We start from the raw sequence: 21,689 nt of genomic DNA, 5'->3' as shown, positions 1-21,689 counted from the left end.
TAGTTTCCATTCCACAGCAGGGAAAGGCAGACGCAGAGAGCTCGCCCTCTGGAGCCTGTACTCTCCGGAAGAAGGAGGACTGTTCTGCTGGGGAAGGCGGCAGCAGGGGAGTGGGAGAAGGGTGGGATGAGACCGGTGCAGAGAGCGCTACTAGCAAGTACAGGAAGCTTTGGCCACACACACGTTTTCAGAGCTGTAGCTGCGGCGGCTCCGTGTATTTCTTTTGTCCTGGGAGCAGCAGCAGCACATGAATGACACACGATGTAGCGTGGTTCGTAACGCTGGCGAGGTTTCCATGCTGCCTCCGCCGCCCACTGCAGCAGAAGTCAGGAGCCAAACCCACCCCCTACCTGGCGAGGTACAGAGCCACCCCGGCCAGCTCCGCCGAGCCACCCCCCCGCCCCTGACCTGGTTCAGCCCCGTGCCGCAGCCCAGCCACCTACCGGGTGCACAGGATACCTGCCCCCCTGGAGCGCCCCCCTGACCAGCCCTGGTCCCTGCGGGCGGCACGCGGGGCAGGCACGACCGCCCGGCCCTGCTCCGGGAGCCCCGCAGAGCTTTACCTGCAAGGAGACGGAGCCAGAGCGGCATCTCCCACCCAGCTGCGAAACTCTGCCCGCTCTACGCGCCCGGGTGCCGCCGCCGGAGCTGCTGGGGCGGGGGAGGGGCCGCCACGGCGTCTGCCCCTGAAAACATCCTCACTGCCCATTGGCCCATGGCCTGTCCCCACCCCTCCTTCTCCCCGCCCCGCCCCGGCAGCCTCCGGCGCCCATTGGTGGCTGGCGCTGTGACGCGAAGCGGAGCGAACAGGGGAGGCCGAGAGCGAGCGGAGCTGGCTCTCGCCCGGCTGCAGGAGCGGGGGAGCTGCGCTGAGCCACACCCCTCTGCTCTGCTCTACACACCAAGGAGAGAGAGTGGGGGGAAGATGCGGCCGCCCAGCCGGCATTGCGCAGGCCCACAAGGCTGCCGCCCTCTGGTTTGCAGATCGTTCCTCATTCACAAAAACCTTTGTCTCGGCGGCACAGCGTGTGTCGCTCCCTTTGCTCTCGTGTGTGCCGAGCTGTGCGGCTGACATGCACGCTGGAAGGACTGTACTCTCACTCATCCGCTTCCCCCCCCCGCCCTGCTTTATTATTGATCACTCTCGTTTGTTTTATGTGGGGATTACAGTAGTGCCCACACCGGAGAAGGCCTTTCCCCCAAGGACTTTACAATCTGAACGAACCTGAAAGGTTTAAAATATCATCTGTTTAGTTCTCTTTTGCTTCACACCGCACCTCTCCTCTTGGAAATAAGTTTTCTTCTGAATCATTACACATAGTGATCCTGGGGAAGACGATGTTATAAACCCATTGCAATAAATAATATAGAAAGTTGCTACAAGAGCCAGTTCTAGGAGCAAGTAATCAGGGTGGTTGCCCTCAGCACAAGCTTCTAGGGAGTGCCATACTACTGTGCCACTTTTGGGGGGTGGGGGGGGCTCAGCCTCTCTGGGGGATGCTGAAAACATCTTCTGCTCTGGCCAGCAGAATGCTTAGGTTCTGTTCCTGCTAGGGTTGCCAATTTTGTTTGGATGTATTCCTGGAGAGTTTTATCACATGACATAATCTTTAATTAAAGATTCATCTTTTAATTCCTGGATACTCCAGAACAATCCTGGAGGGTTGGCAATGCTAGCTCCTGCTTGCACTAGTGACTAGGACACCAGCTGTTAATTATGAATTTCACTAATGAGATCCATGCAGACAATAAGATATGCTAGTTAAATAAGTGAACAAAGTACATTTGGGGATGCATTCTCCTAACTTTCTCACTGCTTTTGTTGATTTAAGCCCCAATTGTGCTGTGAGTGCCACAAGAGCAGACCACTCTGTGCAGGCAGACAGTTGTTACAGTGGTCTCCCATGTGGAGCTCATTGTGAATGTATTGGGGCCAATGTGAACAAAGGAAAGCAAGGAAAATGAATCACAAAATGTACTTGGTACATGAATTTCACAAGTGTACTTTCATTTTAAGCAGTTAAGCGTATGTATCCAAGTATACTGTTTAATGTTCTAGTATCTTTTCTAAAAATAGTGAAGTCATAGTAATATGAGACCTCTCTACAGTCATCCATGAATCGTTGCTAAGGGCAGAGCAGAGACACATAATTTTGGTTTGGAAATTCTGAGGTGTTTGTGTTATTAAGCTTTAAATCAGTGAGGTTCTCTCATATATAGCACTTTTCTGTCATAGATCTCAGTGCTGGGAGGGGTTGCAAGCACTTTGGAGGACAGGATTAGAAATCAAAAAGACCTTGACAAATTGGAGAATTGGTCTGAATTTAACAAGATGAAATTCAATAAAGATAATCACAAAGTATTTCATTCAGGAAGGAAAAATCAAAATGCACAACTACAAAATGGGAAACAATGCCTGGTTGGTAATGCTGCGGAAAAGGATTTGGGGGTTACAGTGAATCACAAATTGAATATGAGTCAACAATGTGATGCAGCTGCAAAAACAAAAAAAGGCTAATATCATTTGGGGTATTTAACAGGAGTGTTGTTTGTAAGACACATGAGGTAATTGTCCTATTCAGCTCAGCACTGGTGAGGCCTCATCTGGAGTACTGTGTCCATTTCTGGAGACCACACTTTAGGAAAGATGTGTGCAAATTGAAGAGTCCAGAAGAAAACAAAAAAGATTATAAAAGGTTTAGAAAACCTGATCTATGTGCAAAGGTTAAAAAAACAGAGTACATTTAGTCTTGAGAAAAGAAGACTGAGCAGGGACCTGGGAATCTTCAAATATGTTAAGAGCTATTATAAAGAGGACTGTGATCAATTGTTCACCAGGTCCCTTGAAGGTAGGACAAGAAGTAATGGGCTTAATCTGCAGCAAGTAGATTTAGGTTAGATATTAGGAAAATCTTTCTAACTATAAGGGTAGTTAAACTCTAAGAAAAGGTTTCCAAGGGAAGTTTTGGAATCTCCATCATTAGAGGTTTTTAATAACAGGCTGGACAAACACCTGTCAGGGATTGTCCAGGTTTACTTGGTTCTGCCTCAGCACAGGGGGCTGAACTCAATGACTTCTCAAGGTCACTTCCAGCCCTACATTTCTATGATTCTGTGGTGAGTTTTAGAAACTTTTTACCCTTCTTATGAAAGGGAAAACAGACACAGATAGACTGAATGTTTGCAAACTAGTAGGCTTTGTATTGAAACTCCAAATCACCCCACCTGTGCTACCAGCATCACACAATCATGACAGTTTGCCACAATTAGCAATCTTCCTACATGTATATGCAGCATCCCCACAACACAATGTAGAATCATAGAATCAAAAATGTCAGAGATGGAAGAGGCCTATGTGATCCTTCATTCCATCTCTGCAAATGCAGGGTGGTCCCTTTGTCAATTTAGGGAATCTGTCTGTAAATCTAATTGGTCTGGTTGATATTATGAAGTTGCTATGAACATTTCTGTCTCATGGAATGCGTCTCTGTCAATATGTATCCATCATTGCTGACAAAGCTGTAACCATCTCTCCCAGACTAGCTACAATGGACAATAGTTTACTTTAACGACCATACTCTGATTGGTCAATATGCTAAGGAGGTTGGCTGGAGCTGGGAGAAGCCATTTCTTCCAGCTTGTCTGTGTGTAGAGGCTGAGGTTTGGCTACTGGACAAAGCAACCAGGTATTGTTGGTGGGAAATATAAACTTAAGGGACTCACAGAGAGACTTGGGAGAGAGTCATGCTTTTGGGGGAGGTGGGTTAGCTCTTATACCAGGGGTGGGCAAACTTTTTGGCCCGAGGGCCACATCTGGGTGGAGAAATTGCATGCAGGCCATGAATGTAGGGCTGAGGCAGGGGGTTGGGGTGTGGGAGGGTGTGCGGTGTGCAGGAAGGCTCAGGGCAAGGGATTGGGGTGCAGGAGGGTGCAGAGTGCGGGAGGGGGCTCAGGGCAGGGGGTTGGGGTGTGGGAGGTGTGGGGTGTGGCAGGGGGCTCAGGGCAGGGGGTTGTGGTGTGGGAGGGTGTGGGGTGCAGCAGGGGGCTCAGGGTTGGGGTGTGGGAGGGGTTGAGTTACGGCAGGGGGCTGAGGGCAGGGGGTTGGGGTGCAGCAGGGGGTTGGGGTGTGGGGTGCAGGAGGGGTTCAGGGTGCGGGCTCCAGCCCGGTGCTGCTTACCTGGAGCATCTGTGGGGTGGCAGCAGCGTGCAGCGGGGCTAAGCCAGGCTCCCTGCCTGCCCTGTCCCCGCGCTGCTCCCGGAAGCGGCCGGCACCACATCCCTGCGGCCCCTGGGAGGGGGGGGGCAGAGGGCTGTGCGCGCTGCCCTCGCCTGCAGGTACCTCTCCCGAAGCTCCCATTGGCCACAGTTCCCCATTCCTGGTCAATGGGAACTGCAGGGGGTGGTGTCTGCAGGCAAGGACAGCGCACGGAGCCCTCTGCCCCCCCAGGGGCCACAGGGATGTGGTGCCGGCCGCTTCCCGGCATGGGGCCCGCGGTGCCACAGGGTTGGCAATCCCGTGGGCTGGATCCAAAGACCTGACAGGCCGGATCTGGCCCACAGGCCGTAGTCTGCCCACCCCTGTCTTAGACCAACCAAGGCTATAGAAAGCAAGTTGACCTAGGGAGAGAGAGGCTCCAGGGTTCAGATATCAAGGCATGAGCTGCAGCAAGAGGATCCTGACCCCAGCCCAAAGAATGCTCCAGAGTGGTGAGGAAACCAAAGCAGGTAATGTTACCAGAAAATTCTTTACCAAAGAGGGAAGCAATCTTTATAAAGGACTCCCTCCCCAGCTTCTATCTCTTGAATTAGTATCTAATCACCGGTGGTGATTCTCTAAATGAAATAGACCAGAGATAATTAGGGTACAAATAAAACAAGGGCTTTATTTATAAAACAACTCTGTGGTTAACACCCTCAGAAGCATAACGCCTAGACCCCAAACTAACCAAATGTGGGTTACAAGGATATGAAATAAACTGTCTACTTCACCACTCTGCACAAAACTCATTAGAAGCTGAACAGGAACCAGGGAGCCACATAGGGCCATACGGGGCCAACAGGGCAGGAGCTACCAGGAGACCAATGAAACAGGAACCACAGTGAGGCCGACAGGAACAAGGTAGGTGTCAGGAGCAGGAACCAGCATGATCTTCTCTCTTCTTGATGGAACCGAAACGCGAGCACGGGCTGCCACGCAGGCAGACAGCACCCTGCGCAGGGCTCAGAGTTGCCAGGCAGATCTTACTTGTGACCTTTCCTGCCGAAGTCTTCCTGCCAATGTGCCTATTGCTGGGCAGATTTCAAGGAAAGGGCGCCAACAAGGAGGAGAACCAATATGGAGGATAAGGACAAACAAAATGGCGAAATAAGCCTAACAGTAAATGTGTGTAAGATTTGTTATTTTTGTATAAGTCTGTGCATTTCTTGCTCTATTAAAAAAGCGCAGTGATGTTTTAGAATTCTGTGCGGTCTGTGTTATGGGTTACACCTCTCGTGTGCCCTGGAAGAGGTAAACTGTAACCCAAAAGTCTCATGCCTTCAGGTGGGGTTTGGGAGAGGATGTGTTTAAGCTACACAGGACGTATGAGGAGATCAGCACTCGTCCCAGGGGCTGGGCTGTTGGACTATGAGGTCTCCTTTCCCCAGGAGGATGTGCTAGAAAGAGGGTCTGCACCCTGAGATTGTGCCTAGGAACCCTAAGCCAGGGGCAGTGCCTGGCAGGGCCGGCTCCAGGCACCAGCATAGGAAGCAGGTGCTTGGGGCAGCCAATTCAAAGGGGCGGCACTCCGTCCGGTATCGGGGCGGCACGTCTGGGTCTTCGGCGGCAATTCGGCGGTGGGTCCCTCATTCCCTTTCTTCCTCTTTGAGCTGTCGCTGAATTGCCGCCAAAGAGGAAGAGAGGGAAGACCCGCTGCTGAACCGCCACCGAAGAAGCAGCGCGATTTAGCTGCCGCCGAAGTGCCGCCGCTTGTCTTTTTTTTTTTTTTTGCCGCTTGGGGTTGCAGAAAAGCTGGAGCAGGCCCCGGTGACTGGCCTCTGTTCAGGCAGACAAAGCTCATAGGATACAGCAGTTAGATCTCCTCGCAGCAGTATGGTGAGAGCCCAAGAGGGGGCATTTGACCAAATCTGTGATAGTCCCTAGCACTACTTTCTAGGGTTCCTTTTAAAAATCCCAAGCAATAGGATTTACACCACTTTTTTTGGAAGATAGGTTTACAGTCTAATGGAATTCATTGTCAGGAAATTTTATTGATTTCCAGCCGAAATTTTCCTTATTACTCCAGGTTATGCCTCACTGAACCACCTAAAATAATTCCTTTCCCTCTTTGTGCTAACACTTCAAATATTTGTAAGCTATTGCCCTACAAGACTATTGTAGACTTCCCCAAATCCAACACTCATCTAAGCCACTCCGCCTATACAGATCTTCAACTTCTTTAGCTTTAATGATGTCCAGAGAACCAATTCAGGAAAACATTTTTATTCAGGAAGGATGCTTAAGCATATGTTTAACTTTAAATACATGCTTAAGTCCCGTTGAAGTCAATAGAATTTTAAGCATGTGCTAACGTGATTTCCAGTTTCTCCCATTGCATAAATTCTTACAATTGGCAGACTTATACCAACTGAGTCATCTTGTATTATATATTGTTCTAAAGAGGATTTGACACTATTGTTTGCTGCTCTATTTGTGTCTGCTAATGGGCCATTCACATCAGACACTTACCTTGCCAAGTTGTTTTGCTCACAACTGATACATCTGTGCATCTTTGATCCATGTTTAGTATCCGGAATTTCATTTGTTCAATGTAAGTCTGCTAATATTATCAGCTCTGGTCAGATGCACACACCCACACATACCTACACACCTTTGGCCAGATCCTCAGCTAGTGTAAATCAGCTTCTCTCTATTGATGTCAATGGAGCTGCGTTGATTTACAGCACTTTAGGTTCTGGCCAACACATATTAGTCCTGCTTTCTTCTTATTTTCAGAGTATTTTAATTGGTATATTTCTTCAGTCCTCTTATTTCACCATCTGTAGTGCATCCCTTATCACACTGACCTTCTGTTCTGTTTCAATTAATCAGATGAGTCACAGAGCAAATACCTGTTTTAGGAAGGGTTCATTCTATAGTTCCTTCAAAATCTGGTTCAAATCAATTATATTTGCAGAATTTATTTCCAGTCCATTGGCTTCACAGCAGTGTTACTACACTGTTTTATTTTAAAACAGTTGTTCCTAAATACAATACTTTTTTTAAAAAAAATCTGCAATTTCTGGGAAAGAATATCTGGAGTGAGATTCTACCTACTCTGTAGTTTTCTCAGCATGTTACGTTGATCTGCCTACGTGGGTAGACCATCTTTGTTTTAGAAACATAATGTCGCAGGACTGGCAAGAACAAAGGCATATGTAAGCATGAAAAAAGTGTACAAACTACATGATATTGTTAAGAATAGGTATAATGTTACTCATACTGGAATGATTATGCAAATGTGAGGATGTAAAGTTGGTATGGGAGTGACTATATTAATAATATCTTAAATTTCTGAGCATACCCCATATGACCTCCATATTTTCAGAAGCTTGAAGAAACACTATCTGAATTGGGTGTTTCTGAGGTTAATAAGAGTGTGGTAGTTTCTCTCCCCAATGAACATGCCTCCTGAGTATTTTCTAAATATGACAAAATGTACTGCACAGTATAATGTTTGGGCACCCTGTCTTTTATTTCATTTTAAAAATATATTTGGCATCCTTTAAAATTGTAGTCAGGAATAAACTCTTATTGATTAGTAATAAATTATAGAGATAACATTCAAAAGGAAACAATAAAAAAACTCACTTGCAAGTATTAGGCCTTGATATTGCAGTTACATTCATACTTAACTTTATGTGAATGAGCAGACTCCTGAAGGAGTACTATTCACCTGTAAAGATAAAAGTGTGTTTGAAAGATTGGGGCCTAAATCCTCAAATTACTTTGGATGCTATTCTTAAATACTATTTTAAATATTCTTAATCCAAAAAATAAACAGCTACCAAATGTTTCTAAAAATAGTAAGAAAATGCAAGAAATACATTCCTCTACCGGGAGATTGTGAAATGCACTCATGTTAATATACGGTGAAAACTCCACAGCACATCAAAATACTTTTCTAAAATTCAGAAGGTCAGAAACAGCCTGAACCATCCAGACCCTCAACTCTCTGCCTTTCTTTCCCATTATTCAGACTTAGCCTACAAGCCTTCGCTTTCTCAAAAAAGTGAACTTCTTCCCATCTACAGTAGCTGTGCAGAAGTACTGATGCAGGCAGAGCAGCTGATAGAAAACTAAGATTTAAGCATCAGCAAATTAGTTCTGTGCATCTATGTAGCTCTTGCTAAATGCAAAGTTTTACTCGCCCATGATGCTTTTCCCTTATTTCTCCACTTCACCTCATCTGCCAGATATTGAAGTGAAAGTAGCTATCGTGTTTAGAACAAAGCAGATAATGGAGGAGAAAATTTTAAATGGAAAGTGGAGTGCTTTAATCATTTTCAAAGAGGGATCAGATTTTCTTCCCAAAATTGTTTCAACGGATAAAAGGAAGAGATTTGAGTCATCTAAAGTCTCAGAAAGACCAAATATTCTAAGATTATATCATTTAAAATTATTTTCTAAAGCTTAAATTTTGTATGAAGAATTGCATTATCCTTCATCAAAACATCTCCTTCAGTATCAGTGCTGTCAGAAACAATTTGTAATTCATTATGTTTCTCTACCAGTTTAACAGTCTCTTTTATATAGATAGTTTTAAAGTCTGCTATATCTATCTCACTAAAAGTGACTGAAACTTGATTGTACACCAAAGCTGCGTTTGGTAATATACATTAGGAGATGAGGGAACAGAATAGAAGGAGGACAGTTTTCTGATTGCCCAAGCAGAGACTAAAACTGCTTTCATGGCACTGTGACTGATAAGAGAACAAGGAAACCAATTTGGCCTTCCCAGGGCTGGCTCCAGGCACCAGCCCACCAAGCTTGTGCTTGGGGCGGCACCTGGAGGGGGGCGGCGCGGCACTCCGGCCGCCAGGGAGAGCGGGGCCATGGCCGGGCTCGCTGCCCTCCCCCCGGCGCTCTGGCCGCCCTCCCCCCGGCCGCCGGGGGGAGAGCGGCGAGCCCCGGCTGGGGCTCGCCACCCTCCTCCCAGGGCTCCGGCCGCCCTCTCCCCCGGCGCCCTCCCCCCGGCCGCCGGGGGGAGAGCGGAGCCCCCACCGGGGCTCCGGCCGCCCTCCCACCCCCCCACCCCCATTGGGGGTGGGGGGGCGCGGCCGGCCGGAGGCTTTTTTGCCTGGGGCGGCAAAAAAGCCAGAGCCGGCCCTGGGCCTTCCATACACTTTCTGGTGTTACAAAATTGGAGGTTCTGGGCCTGGTTCACTGTTTCCGTGCTCCATGTGTAGCCATTTACACCAATGCAAAGTGAGTGAGAAATGGAACTATTATGATTTGATAGCATTTGATACCCATTCAGAACTCCCATGGCATGGATGTACATGACTAGCCAAGAGGCCTGATGTTTTGTTGCACTGCACCTTGTATATTCTCATTTACACCAGATCAAAGTGGATGATGAGTGTCAGAAGGATGACATTTTCTAGTGACTAGTGTAAATAACTACACAAGGTGCACAGCAACAGTCAATCAGGCCTTATGCATTTTTGTGTACATACACTTTCTTTTCTCTCTTTTTGATAGCATTATACTACAAACTAAGGCTCCAGTCCTGCATCTTGTTCGTGCTGGGGGGATCTCTGCCACTGCCAAGCTACAGGATTGGAGCCCCAAGGAAAAAAAGTAGGGAAAAATTAAAATTGTCTTTTAAGATCAGCCCAAAAATAATAAGGGAATACTTGAGAAATGAATATAATAAAGTATCCCACAGTATAGAGGCTCAGAATTCTTAATTTCAAAGAGCCAAGTATATGACTCATGCAAATACATATTAAAATATTAAAAACCCAGTTAGAAACTCACAAATCAAAATATATGCATTTGAAAGCATTCTCCCAAAGGGCAGAGCGAAGGGAAGGTTTTAAAACCTGTCTCTGTCTGATATATATCCTGTTTGAGGCACGGTAATGAGTAGCACCAGTAGAGGGTAGACCGCAAAATCTCCTACAAAGCAGAAGGAAGGTGTTTAAGCTTTTTTCCCTAACATCAGCATTTGTGATAGCCTTGTTATTTTTATTAAAATCATGCTTTATGGATATTTTGTAATACACCTTGAGTTCTAGGTAGGCACAGCTATAAATCTGAATACAGTAATTAAATGAGTAAATTTTTGTGCCTGCTCACATAAGCACTCTGGAATTTAGTGCATATGAGTTATTGTGCGGTATAATTAAAGTAGCTACTTGTAAATACCATTACTCTTCCCTACTTTTTTGCTCAGGGGTAATTTAGGGTTGCTATATGACATTTGCTTAAAAGAAGAACTATCTTTAGCTTAGCTCTTTTAATCCAAAAATCTTAGAGGTTGGCAAAGAAAGATAAGTACCATTACCCCTACTTTACAAATGGAGAAATTGAGGAATAGTGTGGTAAAGTGACTTACCCAGGATTATGCAGTATATCAGTGGCAGAGCTGGAAATAGAACCCAGCTTGTCTGGCTTCTAAGCAATGTCTTTACTCTTTTGAATACACAACTTACTATTAATTATTTGCACCCCTGTGCCCCAACCCACTCCGCCCACTTGCCTGGTGCAACTGCCAGGGAGTAGGGTCAGGGGCTTGCCCCACTCCACCTGCCCAGGTCTCCTGCCAGGGAGTGGGGGAAGCCCCTGCACCCCAACTCACTCCCTGGCAGGAGCGCCGGGTGGGGGAAGCCCCTGTGCCCCGACCCCATTTCCACGGCAGGAGCATGGGGGGAGTGGTAGGGAGGCCTCCAGGCAGAATGGGTAGGGAGGGACCCCCACTTGCTCTGGCCCAGGGCCCCACAAAAGCTTAATCCACCTCTGTGGAATGGTAAAACTTCCAGGATAGGTCCCACTATGCCAGGCACTGTAAAAACATAACAAAAAGACAGCCTGTGCCCTGAAGAGCTTATCCTATGCCACTGTGTCACAACAGTATCGGTCAGCCATGCAGGCTGCTTGACCTTTATAGGTAAAAACACGTTGCAGTTATTTAATGTTTGATAGGCCCTCTAGGGATTATGGTAAGATCCATCCCTACTGGTGCTGAGTCTGGCTCAGGGACGAAGGCAGACTGCTTGTGGGTTCTCTGTGCTGGGGCTCCTGGGGACTGATTCATGCCCTATCACAAGTAAGAGAAACCCTAAGAGCTATTTGTGACTCCATTCCTCATTTGTAGAATGGGGATAATAATACTTATCCTTCTTTTCCAAGTCTGCGAACAGCTATATAATTGAATACCGAGAATAGATACTAACAAGTTTCAGGTACAGTTCTCTCAAAGGCATTCTCTTCACTTCACACATATTCAGTAGAATTTATGCATACACTTCTCTTTATAGTTGAACTCATTTTCTGTTGCAATTACTGCAAGTAAGTTTCATGGTTGCAAACAGATTTGGCCAAATGGAGTCAATTGGTGACAGTACAGCACATGGCAGAAGAAAGGTGCAGCCATGTACATCAGCTTTCATTCTCAGTACTATTGATATTCTGAGCCCCCTGCCAACAAATCATCTGTGGAATTGTTGGGCTGCCATAGATTCTGTAACAGGCTCAGTCAATGAAAATAATTAGAATAGTAGCTTAGTGCCACCCAAATTGAAGCCAAGACAATATCAACAATATCTTGCATTTATTTAACTTGTATTAAGAAAGAAAGAAAGATCCCATTGCCATTGTTTCTGGGCTCGTAACATTTTTTTAAAACATATCACCAAATAAGTGAACTCATGTCAACCAGAAAGAGATACTTCACCCTACCCGCTAGAAATAAACATAACACAGACACACTCCAATCCCATCCCCTCAGGCAAATATACAAGAGCGCTTTCAGCAGTTTGGCTCTTTGAACATTTTGTAGAAGCCTTCAGGCAGACTCTATGAATAGAAGAGGTTCGTGGGGGCTACCATGTCCTCTGTTTTTCATTCTTGTAATATTTCACTTCCAAGTGAAATGAGGATTTTAGGGAATTCTTTCACCATCGTACTAGCATCATTACAGCTTTCTCAGTGCTAGCAAGTGATAGGAGTGCTCATGTAGTTCAGGCACCAGTTGTTGGTATAAAAATATCTTCCTATCCCTCCCAGGGTTAATGAACTCAGTGTTTTCTTTACCTATATAATTTTAGGGCTCTCACTAGTTAGAGAAGTTGTGTAACACTGCTGTACCTTTAAACAACTACAGCAAACCTCACTTCCCCCTACAATTATGTACGTTTTCTGCCTCAGATCAAGTGCCAGTCATGAAAGTTGCCAAGCACTCTCAACTACCACTGACTTCACTGATGGTAAAAGATGATTACCACATTGCAGGAAGCAATGAGCACCATACAGGATTGTGCCCCAAGTTGTTTACATACAAACTTTCTCCTAAAGCCTCCTTTCCAGCATGACTCATTTTGAGATACTGAGTGTCTCTGAGGAAGTACTCTGCACCTCACAAGATCATATCCTCAGTAATGCCACAGTCCAGCGTCTCTGACCTCTCATTTCATCACTATGGCAGCAATGATGATGTTATAGACACAAGATCATAGACTCAGTGGTCCAAATTCTGTCCTGGTATAACACAAGGGAGGAATTTCAGTAGGCTATTTTTTCAAATGAACGAACCATTCTGAAGGGATAGACCAATCAGAAAGGAGACAGCTTCTATTTATTCATGAATATCTTGTTAATCAACAGTAATGGGAAAAGAAATGCAGCAAAAGTACATAAGCTGGGGCTAGTCTACTACTGTCCAGTAAATGTACAAAATACATAGAGTATTGTAGGTTTGTAGCTTCATGATTCCCATTACAGATAAACTAGATTAAATGGGAACTGAGGCTAAACCCTGTACAACTCTGAGAATGTCAATGTATTTTAACAGTATTTTTATTACATTTTTCTATGAACACATTATCTGGTTTGAAAAAATAGGCATATTATAGCAAAACCACAAAAAGTCAAACCAACAATATGCAATCACACATACAGCAGAACTTTAGAGTTATGAACTGACCAGTCAACCATACACCTCATTTAGAACTGGAAGTACACAATCAGGCAGAGACACCCCCTCTCCCCCCAAAAAAAGCAAATACAGTACAGAACTGTATTAAACATAAACTACTAAAAAAAATAAAGGGAAAGCAGCATTTTTCTTCTGCACAGTGAAGTTTCAAAGCTGTATTGAGTCACTGTTCAGTTGTAAACTTTTGAAAGAACATCCATAATGTTTTGTTCAAAGTTACGAACATTTCAGAGATATGAACAGCTTCCATTCCTGAGGTGTTCGTAACTCTGAGGTTCTACTGTATCACGATAACCTATGGTTTTAAAAAAGTTTAACACACTGATTCAAAAGAAGGGGACAGAAGGGAAAAAAGGAGAAGGGAGGAAGACAAAATTAATACCCTAGACATTTATTATAACAGACAATGATTCCAATTATATTATCCTAGAAGTTCCATGAAGTGTATTTTTAAACATTTGCCTTAGTGCAGCAGTGGTTCTTTAAATATACTGGGGGAAATGTAATAGCGCTTGACTGCAGTAATAAAAAAATCTTTAAAAACAACACCTTAAAGACTAACAGATTTATTTGGGCATAAGCTTTTGTGGGTAAAAACCTCACTTCTTCAGATGCATGCACAAAAAATCTTTGTGCAACTCAATCTGCTCCATCCCACCAATTTTATAATTCCTTCAGGAACCCCTATTTTATGCTTAGAGTCAGCAAGTGTTATTATCAGATGGTGCATCATGGTCAGTATCTAATTTTTAAAGGATTAGAATAGGGATGAACAAGCCAGTTCAGACAACATAAGAATTGGTCTTATTCATCAAGCTCAGAAACAAACCAAACTAGATTTTTCAACTGTGTAGATTTGGGGAAGATCCAGTGTAGCAGGAAGAGAGCCTGAGTCATAAGCCCTTGTATTAGAGGCCTGGTATGAGGAAGGACCTGCTCACAGAATCTGGCAAGAACTAGGCTATAATGCAGAAATACACATTCCTAAGAAGTGCTAGTCACAAAGTGCTCACGCAAACACATCCCGATATCAAGTGGTACCAGAACATCCCAATATCAAGGATGGTACAAAAACATTCCCCAAGGATAACAAGAACACACTGACCCCGCCTAATGGATAAGGTCAGGATGATGATAAAGATGTTTTGATTGAACCAACATGTACAAGATGATGGGTGATAACTAGCGACGTCAGGGGGGGAGTAACTAACTATGTCAGATTGGCAGTACTAACTTGTTTGTATCGGGGTATAAAGATGTATCTCAGAGGGAGTATCTTTGTCTGGCGTTAGGGAGGAACAGAAAGACCCACTGTTCACTGAGCTGGTTCATTTTTACGTGCATACATGTATTAGTGACCGGTAGAGTCTGCGGGATACTAGTACCATGCTTTGTTGACAATAAACCTGGCTGGTTACCTTCATTCCTTATCAGATATTTTCTTGTGGTCATTAGGTGGTTCGCTCGAGGTCTGCCATGCCAGCTGTCTGCGCAGGGCTGGGCGGCACACAGAGGGGACACACACACACACACACACACACACAGCCAAACATCTAGCAACATCTAACCACACCCAGTAACTCCTCCCCATCTCCTCCACCCGCTCATCACCTCAATCCTGTGAGCAATGACTATAATTACCTCAGTGGAAGGTCATTTTTGGTGACCTGGAGGGGTGGAAAGGGATGGTCTTCTTTACCTCTAGTGGTAAGGTAATCTCTTGAGGAAACTATTAGGGGGACTAGATGGCCCAGTGGGGTACAATAACAGCATATAGATTATCTTACTGCTGTGCCACTGGTTAATAAAATCCAGCCCAGTGAGCAGTAACTGAAAATCACTCCCATGAACCAGCTGTTCAGTGAAATGAGTTTGGTGGGTCTCTGTTCAGTGGTGACCTCATTGCTAATTGACACATTTTTTCAGTTTATTGATAAAAAGATCAACAGGTGGCTTGATTACAGTGTATAAGTAATATATGGGTACTAAGGAGTTTTTAACCTAGGAGAGAAAGGCATAACAAGAGTCAACAGCTGGAATCTAAAACCTGACAAAATTTAAATTAGAAATAAGGCACATATTTTTAACAGTGAGGATGATTAACCATTGAAACAAACTACCAATGGAAGTGGTGGATTCTCCATCTCTTGAAGTCTCAAGTCAAAACTGGATTCCTTTCTGGAAGATAGACTTTAGTCAAACGCAAGCCATTGGGCTCAATACAGAATTGGATGAAATTCTGTAGCCTATGTTATATGGGAGGCCAGAGTACATGATTTTATGGTCTGTTCTGGCCCTAAACTGTATGACTCTTTGAAAAGAGGGATGCACACCTTTCTTCCTTTCACACAGAGGCAATGTAGTTCAACAGATAGTGCACTCACCTGAGTGTCAGGAGACCTTTGTTCTGTTCCATCTCTGCTGCTAACCCACTTTATGACCCCAGCTCTCTGTGCCTCAGTTTTGCTATCTGTAAAGTAGGGATAATAATGCTTACTAACCTTAACAAAGCACTTTAAGATCTACCGATGAACAGCACTATATCAATGCTAAGTATTATCATCTTATCTCTGCTGATCCCTCCTCTGGTGGCAGTAGATACATGTCAGGATCCTGAATCCCAGTACTGAGATCTACAGCTGTCGTTTTATTAACTGTTTCCTGCCCTCAGCCAACAGTGACTCCTCAGCATTCTTCAAGGAAGGGACTGTTTCTTTGCCTCTGTTTGTACAGTACAATGTGGTCACTATTATACCATAAATATGAAATAATAATAATAGTAGCTAAATATGATGAGTTCTTAGGATCAAATCCTGTATGTTGGATGATTTCAGCCATCTATCGGCCTCCTGCAAAGCTCATTAAAGTCAATGAAAAGCTTCTCATTGACTTCAATGGGTTTTGGATCAGGATGTGTGTGAAGAGGGGCTGCAGGATTGGGCCCCGTTGTAATTGTTTTATTCATATACTAAGGTAATTTCATTGCCATAATGGTTCGGTATCTACTGACTTAGGCCAAAATGTTTCAAACATGGTTGAAAAATTCCTGTCACACCTATGGCATTGTATAAATAGTACTACTAATAATCTCCTGCCTCACTGTGCACTATAAATTTTCCAGATTAGTATTGTGGGGTGGTTCACTTTGGAACTAGCCAACACTGCTGCCTCCTCAGCTGGAAGATTTGTGGTTATGTGCTATAAAGTAAAATGTTCTCTCTCCTCCCCATTACGTATTAGAGCATGACCGTGCATCCTCCTTAGCACTCCCACCTTCTGTAGCCCCAGCTCTTAGGAGACAAGGACCAGGAAACTAATTTACACGTCCCACATGGCAGTGAAGAGTACAGTACCATTAAGCACCAGCCGGTCTAAATTCCCTTCTAAAAATTTCCTTGGAGTGGTGCCAATTTGGATCTCTAACTGTAAAGTTAAATCCAACATGCTGTTGGGAGCTGTTTTTTTTTTTTTTTTTAAAGGGACAAAACTCTTATATTATAGAAATAATGTATAAGGCTGAATTACTGTCTGCTACACGGAAACAAAGCATTTTATCTTTGGCTCAATATTTGTTTTCAGTAAATGCCTTAGACTGTATGTTCCACCAGAAGTTCATTACATAGACATAAAGCAGAGCCATGGGCAGCGGGTACCATAGGCTTGTGGAGGCTGTGCCTCTCCAAACAGTCAGGCATGGCCCTGCCCACACTGCACCCCCAGGCCCTCCCCCTGCTTCTGCTTGGCATGGCCGCTCCGCCTCCAGTCTCCCTGTGGAGGGCCCCGACTGGGGCCATCCCTCCCGTTGCTCCGGGGCTGGGGCCACGCCGACTGCCCTCCCATTGCTCTGGGGTTGGGGGGCTGTGGCCACACCACCTGCTCCAGGGTGGGAGGAAGCTGGGGGCACTAGCCTGGAGTGGGGGCCAGTGGCTGCAGTGGGGGGAGCTTTGGGCTGGGGTGGGGGACATGGAAGGGGGGTTCTCGGGTGGAAGGGGCATGGCTGGGGGCTAGCCTCCTCCAGCCAGCGGTTCACACACCGCCCATGAGCAGCGCTCCATTAATAGCACCACCTAATTAATTGCTAATACTTTTTACCCCATCTCTTCAATGTGAAGGTGAAATTAAGCATAAAAAGTTGCATTTATGTTAAATTTCTTTTGTTCGAGGACACACTCCATCTTTTCCAGCCACAGACACAACAGCTGTCCCAAGCTTTATGTAGTGACAAATGAGTTTCTGTTTTAGAAATCTTTAAACTTGTATGCAACAATAATGAACCCAAATGCCTGGACAGACAGACAGATCTGGAATTTTGACATTTTGGGCTCACCCCTAGAGTGTATCATTGTCATTTCACACACTATATGACTTTGGGAGGAGTCTGGAGTGCTAGAATTCCAGAGCTATCTGTCCCCCCAGGAATTTCTGCCATCTTAATTGTTGCACCCGAGTTCTAGATTTGGGAAATAGAAAACCTTATCAGTACAAAAACGTGGGGTCCATTGTTTATAAAGATGAAAGCTTAAATAGTGTAAATTCATACAGTATTAACTGAGAGTGTGTGCTGTCAAGTGCAATGAAGTCATATGTTAGCAATAAGAATATGCGCATAGGAATTCGTTGTTGGACCACTTTTGTTGGTGAGAACTTACTTCCAAGAGAAATTGCATTGATGTCAATTTCAACACTTGGGTGAGTCAATGCTCTGCAACATGAATACGTGTTCCACAGTCAGATTTAAACAGTGGTTAATTGTGCCATTAAAATGCAGAAGCAGCAAAGAGTCCTGTGGCACCTTATAGACTAACAGACTTACCTTTGTTTTGTAACCCTAAAGTTCACTGCCTCCCTAATTTGTGGGTACCTTATCCCAAACTGACAGATTGCTACTTTTTACAAACTGGTCTCTGAATGGTTTGTTGGATAGCACCTCTATGATTTAGGACTACAGGATAGAAGTACTAACTGATGATGAAAACACTTTCCCCATCTCTGAATTCAGCCTGTTGTTTTCCCTTTCAAGATTACAGTTTTGAGCCCAGTCACTGCTTGTAAGCAATAGCCAAATCAACGAAGGTTATACACACAGAAGTGTCACTGGAAAAATCACATTTTTACTGGCAAAGGACTGCATTCATATAAAAAATGTTCATGTCTAAAGAAAATGGATAATCCTTGAGTGCAGTTTAAAAGCATCTATGCCCCAAAGCCCAATAAGGGAATGAGAAGGCAATGCTTGTGTGGAGTGTGACAGTACTTAAATTGTGGGCTACAGCAATCTTACAGTGTTAGGTGCTAAGCAGAAAAAAATGAACAAAAGTCTTGCAGAGAAGGGTAAGTATTTGTCATTTTGCTGGAATTTATCTCTTATTGACAGTGGTGGGGAAGGGGAAATGTTTACAATGACCAAATCATCCCCTCTGGAAACATAGCAGATTCCCTGCCAGGGAAGGGATCAGATGCCTCTATGCCTTGCCCCCATCTGTCCCTAGGCAAGCCCTTCTGTGGCAAGGGGGCAGGCTGGGGGTGGAAGAGAAGAGCTGGAGAGGGGCTGGAGGCAGGATGTGCTAAGCTGACCAGTTAATACAGCCTGAGCCTGCATAAACGTTGACGTCTCTATTCTGCCTTGTTGGACCCTCTGGTTAGGTGAGATCCAAGAATAGCTGCAGAAAGGATATGGGGAGGGCTGCAGGAGGCAAAAGGCCAAAGGCCATTCAAAAAGCAAAGTAGCTGGTTCTGGCCTCCCTGAGATCCCCTGCTATTCATGTGCTTAACAAGAGAGCCACAGGTTTTAGGGGCCAAAGAATCACCTGCTTGTGACCCCTGCTGACTCTAACAGAACACGCTAGTTAAGTCTTTTCTTGTTTCCTTGCAGACTTTCCTGTTTCTTAGGTTGGTTTTTCTGTAAGGGAGAATTAGATGGGCCACAATTTGTCAAAGCTATTCTAAGTTCCTAGGTTTCAATCTCTGAAGGAACTTTCCCAATTTGATTTGCAGTTACTACTGGTACTTGAATAGCCATTACCCAGCTCATATTCAAACAGGCAAAGCCTCAAGTCCTTACTCTTGGAAGCAGTAATAATCTTGGGGTTCATTAAATAACAAACAAATAACAAAGGAATAAAACTTTAATAAAACAAACGGGAGCTTTGTTCTGTAGCGAGCTGCTGCACACAACCATATGGTGTTCCCAATCCCCACCTCCAGGGCACATCTCCAAATTCCCACACTCGCAACACAGTATCTTATGAAGGAGCATCTCCAAATTACAGTCTTTTATAAACATATCTCTACATCTTCCCTCTTAAAGAAAAACAAATTAATTCTTATATAGGCCTATTAAACACTGAGATAAAACTGAGTAATGACTTCAGGATTTGACTCTTCGTTTTCACTCATTTCTTAGACCAGCAAAGGACCCAGTGGGACAAATCTTGACTCTTGAAAACAATGCCAAAAAACCCATTGACCTTCAGTGGGATCAGGATTTCAGTGACAGCGTTACTGCAGGAATAACATAGCAAGAACTTCAGCATCTGGCCAACACTGCACAAGCAGCCTAAATCTCTCTCTCTTCTTTTTAAAATGCAAATCAAGAACATGAAAAGAAGCCCTTTATTGCATGTTAGTGGCTAACTGAAAGCAGGGCTCAGAGAAACAATGAAAGTCAGTATAAATGCACACAGCTGTTTCCAACGTTGTTCTTATTTTTAATTGATAGCATGAAGCTATAGAACAGAGGCCATGCTTTTAGCAATGTATTTATGATGCAAATGTTTTACATATTTTATATTATTGAATCTATTAGTAGAGTAGCTATTTATGAGGGCAAATGATTAGCTATTTCTTGTAGGCTTGTGAAGTGTTACTGTGGCCTCTGACAAAAGATAGCCCAGTAATTTATTCTGGTAAATAAAATGTCCAGCCACCCACTAGATGGTGGCAAGGAGCATGTTTTAAAGTTTTGTTTACAGTAGTTCACCTGCTGTCATTTTAGCAACAGGGCCAGATTACTCTAAAACACCCCCCCGCCCCCCGTGCAATAGCTGCAAAAATCTTTTTGTTGACCTTAGAGGAGCAGGAAGAGGGGCAGGGACAGGAGGGAGTCTGGGGCTGAGCTGTTACTGTGTATGCATATGTCTGCAATACAGATGGAATTCTGTGATCGTTCAGTGGCAGAGCCTTGCTAATCACATGAGACAGACAGGTGGCCCACGGCCTGAAGGTTGCAGAGGCTTCGGGCTCCTAAGAAGGGAAGCAGAACATTAGCTTGACATTACCGTGATGGTGTGACTGATCACAGGGTAAGGGTGTGGAATAGCTGGAGTTCCATAGCTCCCAGTGGATTTCCTCACTTCCCCAACCTGGCACTTCAGTGGTCCCCATGGTACCCCGTCTGAGAGGTGGAGGGAGGGGAATCTCAGACTATACTGCTCATTCAAATCCCTTTTAAAAACTCATTTTTGCCATGTCACTTATGAGCTAAATAAACCAACTAATGGAACCAGATGGCTGACTATCTGTGTAACCTGCTATTGTCCTTCCTCCCCTTTCTTGTTTGTTTACGATCCTCCGTTTTTGCAACATATCTGAATTTAGCCTGTAAGCTCTTCAGGGCAGAGACTGTGCCTTCACTTATTCCTGTGAAACCTCTAGCATTCTTCTGTAATGGTATATGCAAAAACGTTGGTGAGGGGACTAGGGCAGATTGTGGGGGCTCCCATGTGACCTCCAGAAGAAGAAAGAGGAGCATCCATGTACCAGCAATGCAGATACAGGTGAGCAACCGTTTTCATGTTCTCTCCACAGGTACTAATGCGGAGAGTGGACTAGATGATACATCTGAGGGAAGTGTGAAAGTAGAATGAATTATATTGTAAAAGTAGAATGGATTAAAGAAATGCTGTATGTTCCTTTAAGCAGGAATGAGAAATGTTGAGATACAGTTGACAGGAAGAGAAACATTAAGGTATTGAACAATGGGTCCACTTAAGCTGATGGTGGGACATGAACAGGAGATCGGTAAGAGTTAATAAGGAAATAAGCTATGTGTGTCTAGCCCCAGGTAAACTTATCAGTTCTGCTCCCTTTTGTCATCTTGTTAAGTTTGCGCCCTTTTTATCTGTATAAATAAGGTAGTTTGGGCCTTGCATGGCACTCACATTATCTGGGTGTATTAGCAGAGCGCTTTTGCTAATAAACAGAGTGGTCTGACAAATTGTGAGTCCTGAGTCTGACTTTGACAGAAGGGAGCAGAAGGAGACTCCACCGATTGGAAGACATGAGATGCACTGTCCTAGGGATGAGGGTTCCACGACCACCGCTCCCAAGAGAAGGAGGTGGGTGGTGGTGGTCGGGGACTCCCTCCCAAGGGGGACTGAGTCATCTATCTGCCGTCCCGACCGGGAAAACAAAGAAGTGTGCTGCTTGCCAGGAGCTAGGATTCATGATGTGATGGAGAGACTGCCGAGACTCATCAAGCCCTCGGATCGC

At 44.7% G+C, this 21,689-nt stretch overlaps 1 protein-coding gene across 1 annotated transcript in view; it reads right to left on the bottom strand.

The window, feature by feature from the left end:
• TMTC4 (transmembrane O-mannosyltransferase targeting cadherins 4) overlaps positions 1 to 650 on the bottom strand; it is a 71,551-nt gene extending 70,901 nt beyond the window's left edge. Inside the window, exon 1 of the mRNA XM_065413964.1 lies at positions 564 to 650. The gene's annotated coding sequence lies outside the window, so the exon portion shown is untranslated. The remainder of the gene's footprint in view (positions 1 to 563) is intronic.
• Between the last annotated feature and the right edge of the window lie 21,039 nt (positions 651 to 21,689).

This window comes from Emys orbicularis, chromosome 1, assembly GCF_028017835.1.
Source record: "Emys orbicularis isolate rEmyOrb1 chromosome 1, rEmyOrb1.hap1, whole genome shotgun sequence".
In the NCBI taxonomy this organism is placed as follows: domain Eukaryota; kingdom Metazoa; phylum Chordata; order Testudines; family Emydidae; genus Emys; species Emys orbicularis.
Note: the sequence above shows the minus strand (reverse complement) of the source record. Positions and strands in the feature narration are given on the sequence as shown.